Here is a 9,140-nt window from a genome sequence, read left to right as displayed (position 1 = left end):
TTGACATTCACTTTATCACCTTTCACAACTGTGGCTTAGAGAATCCTGCTTTCATGCCAATTAAGCATCCACAAGACTTGAACTGAAAACACGCACACACACGCACACACACGCACACACACACACACACACACACACACACACACACACACACACACACACACACACACACACACACACACACACAGAGCAGCAGTATCACTAATAGTCTGTGATATAGTCTACTAATAAAAGTGGAGTGAGCATTTCAGGAAAAAAAAACTGGTGAAGAATTAATCCCTGAGGGAAAATTTGGCGAGTGTCTGACACAAGCAAGAAGATATTCAACACATTCTTTAAGTATGTATACACGTACTCAAATGTGCATGTGTGCGTGCGCAGACGTAGACAATGAAGTGTGGACTCTTTCTACTGTCTTGTACAGTAGACCCTGGGGCCTTGTTATATGAAGAGCCAGATCAAAGCAGGAGTGCTGATCCAAGCAGGAGGAAGAGATAAAGAGAAGAAGATACAAAGAGAGAGAAAGAATGAACATCCTGGGATGATTTCTATAACTTCTGCTTTTGCTCTAATTATCTCTTCACTCAATGCCAGAAGAATATAAGCAACAGAGAAACTCTGCTTTCTATTCATCATTAACACATTGGAGTGGGAGCTTGTTGAAGATCCAGTTTCTCCTGTGCTACTGACTCATTTGCTTTCTACTCCACATCGGCCTCGGAGTAACAATACTGACTTACTTCTACGGTTTCTTGGCATGTAGACAGATTTTGTGCTTTTCACCTCCACCATGCTACAATAAATTCGAATGGATTTTGTTTTGCCACATTCACAGCATTGATAGTTGACATTTATGAAATTCAAAAGCAACATCTCTTTCTGGTGATCACGTCCTTGGTACCTGAGAGTCAAGATAATCTGCAGAAATTGCCTTGAACAGAAGTGCTACTTTTTCTGAGAAAACAGTTTCACAAAAAATGTGTGTGATATCTGAAGATCATCCAGATGAATTCAAACACAGTTGTTGGTTTGGTTAAACATTTAAAAATGCTTTTATTTCATTTACATGAACAAGGACATTGGTTTTTCATAGTCATGGAGTTATGCTTTTATCTGTGAAAATTGCTGAATTATTGCATTGCGTTTGATGTTTCTTAGATGGAAACCTAATACTTTATGATCAACAGTATACTATTTCCATATCTAAACAACTCTGTCCTTAATGTGTTTCTGATTCTAAGTAACATTTTATTTATATTTACCCCTAAAGCAATCAAAGGATTGCAGTCTGGGGCTCCAACAAATTATTGTTTTCATTGGTTATAATTTTGCAGTCAAAGATATTCAGTTCACAATATAAAAGAAGAGAGAAATGCAAGAAATATGTGTTGAAAAAAATCAATTCTAAGTATTTATTTTTAAAATTTTTGATTAATTTCTTATGTATTTACTTATTTTCAGAGAAACAGTGCTCAGGTATTTCAAGGATACCAGTGTTTTTAGTGGTGGTACATGTGTCTGTTTCATAACTGGGGTCAGAAACAGGGACTTCCTCACATTGAAGAAGTGTACACAAGGGGATGTTTGGCTTTTTGCTAGAAAATTTACTGAAACAGGCAGTAAAAATGACTACCGATTTGTTTTCTGTCAAATGACTAAAAAGTTCTATCTTCACTGAAATTTTTCCAAAAGGCAACATATTACTCCAAACCCAGTGATGAGAAAGGGCTACTTTTATGTTGCCTGCGAGGCCAAATCGCATGCAGAACAATTCCCAAACTCTCACCGCTTGTTTAGTCCACTTTGCTCTCATGTTGGTGTTGGTGAGTGGACAGTCAGAGGACACTAGAGAGATGCTACTAAAAGACTGAAATGCAGAAAAACGGTGCTTGTTGTCCTCTCTGAGTTTAACCAGTCAGCGTTTTTGCTCTGAGTTTACCCAATTAGTGTCAAGACCTGCTCAGCAGCTTTTCAGGGCCACTTACAAATACCTGCCCTGGAGTTGGGAACCTCCTGTAAGAGATTGTTGCTGTTGGATCACACACAAAGTTTGGAGCTGCTTTAAAACCGCCTGCAAGTTCCTGCAGTGAAATATGGCTTTATTATGCTCCTGGGGCTGGAGGCTGAAATCTCAGGGGCAGACAATTTAAAACCTGAGTAAATAATATCAAAAGGATGTGCACAGCTATATACAAGTGATATAATCTGTGTTCCTGTAACATGGGACGCCCGTATCCATTTTTTACAGAGTTCAGAGCAATTAATCTGATGAGTAGGAGTCGAAGCATTAAATAGACAAAACAAAAATCTTTATTATGCAATAGATCTTGTCTTGCACTGTGTATCACCTCAGAGTCTCTCCTCCCACCATGTATATTTTCTATCTCTCTAACATGACTTCACCCCTCTCTTCCCCACCCCCCTCCTGTCTCCTCTCTCTCTCTGAGTGGTCTTTTCCTGTTGCCCTTTTCTAAGAACAAGCCAACAACGTTGACGTACTTCCATGTTGTACTGGGCGAGCTGTACTCTCCAAACAAACACTCTGAGGCTGAGAGAGACACACTGGCAGAAAGAAGATCAAGATAAAGAGAAAAAAATACCACCAGGGAGGGACTGTTTGTTAAAATGAGATACTAGAGAAAGAAATAAGTCTTGAGACAGTTTGATTTATTGTGCTGTATGCACTGTGCTCCACAGACAGTACATCGAGATGTCGTGGTAAACATCAGGGTTTGTTATCAGTAGAATAAATGGATATTTCTCCCAAAGTTTCCTATATTAAATCATGGTAGAATAACCTCATTTTCATTCCTTAGAGTTTTATTGAATATTGTAGTGCTTTGTAGTTGGTGCTCTAGCTTTAGGTTGCATTTCAACCAGTGCTTTACTGTAACTTTTGTCTCAATCGTGACAAATACTCTGCTGCTAAATTCGATTAAATTGTGAAAATCATACCTTTTTCTAAATCTGAAAGTTCACAAATAATTGAGGCTGACTCTGAAAACCAGTTGCTGTCAAAAGTTAACAATATAGAGTTTGTCTCACACATTCATGTTTTTTCTTTATCTGCTTTTGAACAGCATATTGACAAACACCTCACTCTAAATTGCCTCAGTCACACTTGATGGCGCTAATCATACGTGAGTAACCAGGCGCTCTTTCATCTTATAACATTTTTTTCTCTCGCTATTACACGCTGCTCTTTGGTTTGTGCAGTGATGCCTGATATTGAATGGTACTGAATGAAACGTTGGAGAGAGACTTTTAGCTGAAGTGAGGCAGATGCTGGCTTTCATCCAGTACCTGCCATCATTCATCTGGGCAACAGGGGTTATTGAGAACAATCAGACGGAGAGAGAAGTGTGCTGACAAGCATTATGTGCATGGTGATGTGTAGGTCTCCCTGTTCAAAAGAGCCTGAGAAAATGTTTTTCTTTCCAGATCTTGGCCATTGTTACTCACCGCAATTACACGAATGCCGACGTTTTTGGAATGTTAACTAGCATCAATATTCAAGTCTACCGTATAAAGCAAAACTTTAACACAACAAAATGTATTTTACAGCAAATCACATACTCGCAGAGGGATGTCAGAAGCAACGAGCTGGACTGGATATTTCAATATGTGTATAAAAACTGCATCAAGGAATCTTTTATTTTTATTTTTGTCATTTTGGCATTAAGTCACGAAACTTCCTTGGTTTAATTTGTGTCCCATGCATTGATTAGAACAAAAAGGTGGCACAAAGAGCTGCTTCCACAGTTTAGCAAGGCTAAACATGTCTCTGGCCTATTTCTGAAGTGAACACACCGAGATAAAATTGATATTGATCTTCTCGTCTAACTCCTGGTAAAACGACAAACAAGTGGAGTGCTGTCAGACAATTATTTCAAGAAGAGTTGCTTTACTGACGTTGATCGATCTCAATTCACAAATAAGTGAAAATAGTGAGTGCTGTTAAAGGTATCATCATATAATGCAGCTTGTGATGGAGGAACTTCACATCACAGCAGTTGGGTTCATTTCTGAAAATCTTGTGTGTCCCTGTTGACCTGTAAAGACAATTTTTTTATTTCTTTTTTTGGATAATGGCAACCATGTAGTAGCAGAGATTCTGGCAGCACACACAAGACGTTGGTCCAATTATCAGGCCAAATGTATTCGTTGGCTTCTAATCCTTAAAGGACCACATTAACATGAATTACTATAATATTTTTTAGTAGTGTTATTTCATCAAATGGAAGTTTGAAGAGTCAAAGCAACTTCTCTGTACAAAAGTGTTTTTTGGATTTCTGACAGAAAAGAGAGAAACTGCAAACATATCAAATGTATATGAATGTTTTCCCACCCTCCTTGAGACCAATTCATGGTTTTCTAATCCCTATGTGCTGACTGATGTGGACTTTGAACACATACAGCGGATGTGCACATGGTTCCATTTATATTACAGTGTAAGTACATGCTGGCCTGCTGTGCAGATGGTTGCATTGTCCTTCACACAGGAGAACACACAGGGCTCCCGTGGATGTTTTTTACAGGATGTAACAGTTTGCTAATTTGAGCTGTACCACCATGCCGATGTGATCATTCCTGAGGTGTGCCGAGCAGATATAACACAGGGTTTCTGGAGAATTTGGAATTTGCCACTTTGTTTGAGCTCCGTTGATGGAAATCATGTAGCTCAAAATCAAAGCATCTCCCAAGTCTGGCAGCAACTCACTCACTCACAGTATTTTAAGGATGAAATAGAAAGGTGTGCTCACGTTTGTTTTGAACTCCATTTGTTTCCCTGGCCATGTGCAGCTGATGCACTTGCATTGGGTGCAGTCTGTGTGGTCATAATTTTTAGGCTGTACATGGACATATAGAAAGAGGTCCACACAGACCCATCCAGACCTGGGTGAGTGATGACATTCATGTCACTTGGACCCTTGTGGACCCATGAGGACATGAAAAGCATGAATTGGTGTTAATCCACCCTTACTCCCTTGTTATTTTTGTGTCATGATTCTGAAGATTATGCATGCCTTAAGCGTTAAGAATGTGTTTTACTTCCTCAGCACTGGTTGGGTTCTTGTTCCTTTTCCATCCAGTGCCGCTAGTAGGTCATGGTTTTGACTTATCCTGAGAAATATCTCAGTAACTGCTGGACTCTCCTGTAGTTGCATCCACCTGCTACTGAAAACATCCATTCTCTTATTTTTCCATAACTTTAGTTGCTCATATGATTTCAACAAGTTATGTAAAAATTCCGTCCCTATACAGTTGTCACAATCAGGAAATTAGCTATAGAGACCAAAGGTATTTTTGTACCAGGCTATAAACATGTTTATTTCTGCTGTAAAGTTGAACATTTTACCATGGAGGTCTGTGGGAACTGACTTGCTTTTGGAGCCAGCTTTAAGTGGACATTCAGATTTTGGCACCTATGCATCGGCTTCATTTTTCAGCCCCAGAAGTCAGCCCCATTTGGATGAAATGGCTCAGGATCTATTGGATGGATTTCCATGAAATGTTGTGCAGGTGCTCGTACCATCCACAGGATGAATTTTTAATAACTTTAGTGACCTGCTGACTTCTTTAATGACATCATCATTTCAGCTTTTCCTCCACACTGCTGTATGACCAAACCAGTGCTAAAATGCTTAACTGAGACGATTAACAAAGTAAGCATTAGACGAGCGTGTTAGCATTGTCTTCTGAGATTGACATTTAGCTCCAAGCAGCAGTGTACTTAAGAGAGATGAAAGGGTGGCTGTAGTCTTAGCCTTGTCCTCTAAGTCATGGCGCCTCATTAATAGTGAATCGCAGAGGATCATTAAGCCATTGACAAAGCCTGGGTTATTCTGTATTTTATGTAGGTGGTTGGATTAGAAAACTAGTATGTGCTTCTCCAGGTTACATGGAGTTGGTGACATTTTAGTTCTTGTGAAGAGATGAGCTTCACCAGCATTCTAAAGGCTCACTTCACAATAAAAGACATTCTTTCATGTGTCCAGCATTTGAATGCACCTGTGTGGGCAGGGAGTTATGAGTTTGTTTTCTAATAGCATACAGTCCTTTCATGATTAAAACTATGTCTAATCACATACTTACACCTAGTGCAGTGCTACCTTTGGGCCAAGACCTGAATAAAACAGAAGGAGAAGATGTAGGCAGAGAACAGAAAAGCCAGTGTAGATGAAATCTATTTTTAATGGAGACAGAAACACTGAGATAGTAAGAGCACAGTGTGTGGAGTGCAGCTGGTTGTAAACATCTGAAGCCAGTGATGTCTCCAACACAGGGCATGAAAACTTAAACAGCAGAGGCAGACATGGTGAGATTAGTGAGCAACACTGATGAGAATGCATTGAATTTACTGGACCACTCTTGGTTTGATTCAGTCCCTCACTCTCTAAGCAGTACAAAAGCATGCCCATACCCACAGCCAATCCTGTTCATGTAATGAAATCCCTTTTGTTAGCAAAGGAATTTGTCCATGGGCCCAAGGTCTATCTGGGCAATGTGAAGCTTCATCAAATATTTGGCAAGACACCAGACAGAGATTCTTTGATTCCTGTGACCACGATGGAGAGTGAAAAGCGAAGAAAAGGAACCTCTAGGATGGATAGGCAGACGTGTCTGAACCTACATGCAGAGAAAAAAAAAAGCAGGAGACACACAGTCCCTTCAATCCCAGCCCCCACCTACACCAGTCTCTCATGCACAAACATAACACCCTTGGGGACTGTGATGTTCAGAAGTTATTATAGTAATTACAGCAGTAGACACAAAAAGAACACAAACACACTCACATACACACAGTTTCTTTAAGCTTTACAGTCCCATCAGACATGAAATCAAAACATGCACTGATTTCCGTCAGAGCGGAAACCAATTCCATCATCTGTCTGTGCTCTTGTGTGTTTTAGAAGCAAAGCAATGCTCAGTAAAGTGAAGGAAAAACTACACAACACAGTAATTACTAATTATGAGACGGATAATAATTTTAAAAGATGCCAAAATCTGGTGCTGGAGAGGTTCTACCATTCTGAAGCTAAACATTTCTTTCTGTTCCCACTGCTGTAGTTCTGTCAAACTTTGTTTACATGTTAGCACACAGAGTAGTCAAGTGTTGAGTGTATTTGACTAACTCAGTATTCTGTGTCAGAGTTGATTAAAACATTTATTTCCATCTACAGTTCAAACAGTTTAGTGTAAATGTTCTCCCCATGCACAATAAATAACATGAAAGTCAAAACTAAAAATTGTTTGATTTGAAGTTGTTTATTTGCAAAATATTTTCTATTGCTTCCAGTGTGTATTTAGATAAAGGAAAAATATTTCAGATCTTTAACTTAGGACTGAGTCAAAGCTGAAAAATGCAGAAACTAAACCAAAATGGATATCAGAGAGGGGGACATGGCTCTGCTGTTGCTAAGCAACTGCATGCCTCAAAGTCTGTGGAATTTAAACAGTGGAAGAGATCCAATTTTCCTGGGGACTGATTTAAACGTTGCGCCTATCTTAGACGTTCCCTGGACGCAAGAGCGGAAGTCTGGCTGATCAGTGATGTGTAGATGTTTGTGTGAATGTTTCTGTGTGTGGTTGTGTGTGTATATGTTGTATATGGGATGGGGAAAAAACACTGCAGCCCTGAAGGAGAGGAGGTCAAAAGCAGTGATGCCATATGTTTAAGTCTGTGTGAGATGTGCGTCTACCCATGTGCAGCTAGACAGATATGAATGACTGAGCTTCACTGAATCTCCATGTGGTTCAGCTAAGAGCTGCTCCGTTATGGCAAGAATAACAGTCACAATTATCTTGGTCAATGTCAGAATCTTGGCTCTTCTACAAAGTTAGTCACTGAAACATGAAACACATTTGTGAGACTTAAAAAAAAACTTGGTGAATTCCTTTAAACTTAAATATAATCAACTGAAGAACAGATAAAAACCATCTGAAGTTCCACGGTGCTTCAGTAACATATCGAGGTTAGCTTCTGACTTACAGGCGTTCAGGCATAATCCCACAGATGGCAGCTTTGCATCATTGGTTCTTCAGCCTAACGCTACACCAAATGTCTGAACCTGCAGTTCCTCTGGTACTGAGCAGGATTACTATTGCAACAACACATCATCAGAACGGGAGACTGACTCACAGGATGTAGATTTTAGACATGAGAACATTTTCAAGCAACTTTGTCCTCTGCTATCTCCATGTTACCATTTTAACAATCAACAACAGCCTTAGACCTGCAACCTAAATGGCTGAAAATGGCAAGCTTTATTAGTGATTTGAATCACACAATAAGGCAGCTCTGCTTGATTCTTTTGGGGAATTACCAATTTTAATGACAGTCCTCATCTCTCTGATTGCAAATGTTCCACCAAAACAATTCTCTTACTATTTTGCAGGGATGCTCTTGCTGCATCCTGAGCTTAGCACTGCCCTATTGTGATTGGTTTAAAGAAATACATTTTTATAACAAGGCAAAACAAGAGTATCATTATGAAATGGAATGTGGCAGAATAATCCTTTCATCTCAAGTGTGTTGTTTTTCTAATCATTTAAAGCCAAAATTGTGATAATTGAAATTAAAATTTGTTTAATCACCCTGCCCTAGTTTAGCTTTTTGCTAGTATGTTAATCTGATTAGTAATGGTCAGCAGAGGTTTAGTCTTGCATGTAGGACTTGTGTTGCATCCTCCATAGGGAAGTTATATTATATACATGAATGAACTAATTTTCCCACTTAGTCTTCAAGCTGCACTGAGTGTATTCAATCTAAGTCTGTACATTTTTTTTAAATTGGATAACTGGTTGCTCAGCTCTTAACCTTATAAACAGTGCTCACACTAATGGGCCTATTTCTGTAGTAAACCTAATGAAACATTTAAAACCAGCAACTACTGCATTCATTTAAAGGAGTAGTTTGACATTTTCAGATATTTTTATTCAATGTCTTATTCTCGTTGTGAAGTTACAACCAGAAGATGGTTTGCATAAAAGCTGGAAGCAGAGACAAATAGTTAGGTTGGCTCTGTCCAAAGGTTAGAAAACCTACCCAGTGGCAGCGTGTATGGTCGTCATTAACAACACTAGCAGAGAGAAATGACTGCGTCCAGCCACGGACAAAAAAAAATTCACTTTACAGA

This window comes from Amphiprion ocellaris, chromosome 17 (assembly GCF_022539595.1).
Source record: "Amphiprion ocellaris isolate individual 3 ecotype Okinawa chromosome 17, ASM2253959v1, whole genome shotgun sequence".
Lineage (NCBI taxonomy): Eukaryota > Metazoa > Chordata > Actinopteri > Pomacentridae > Amphiprion > Amphiprion ocellaris.
This window is presented reverse-complemented; position numbering follows the sequence as displayed.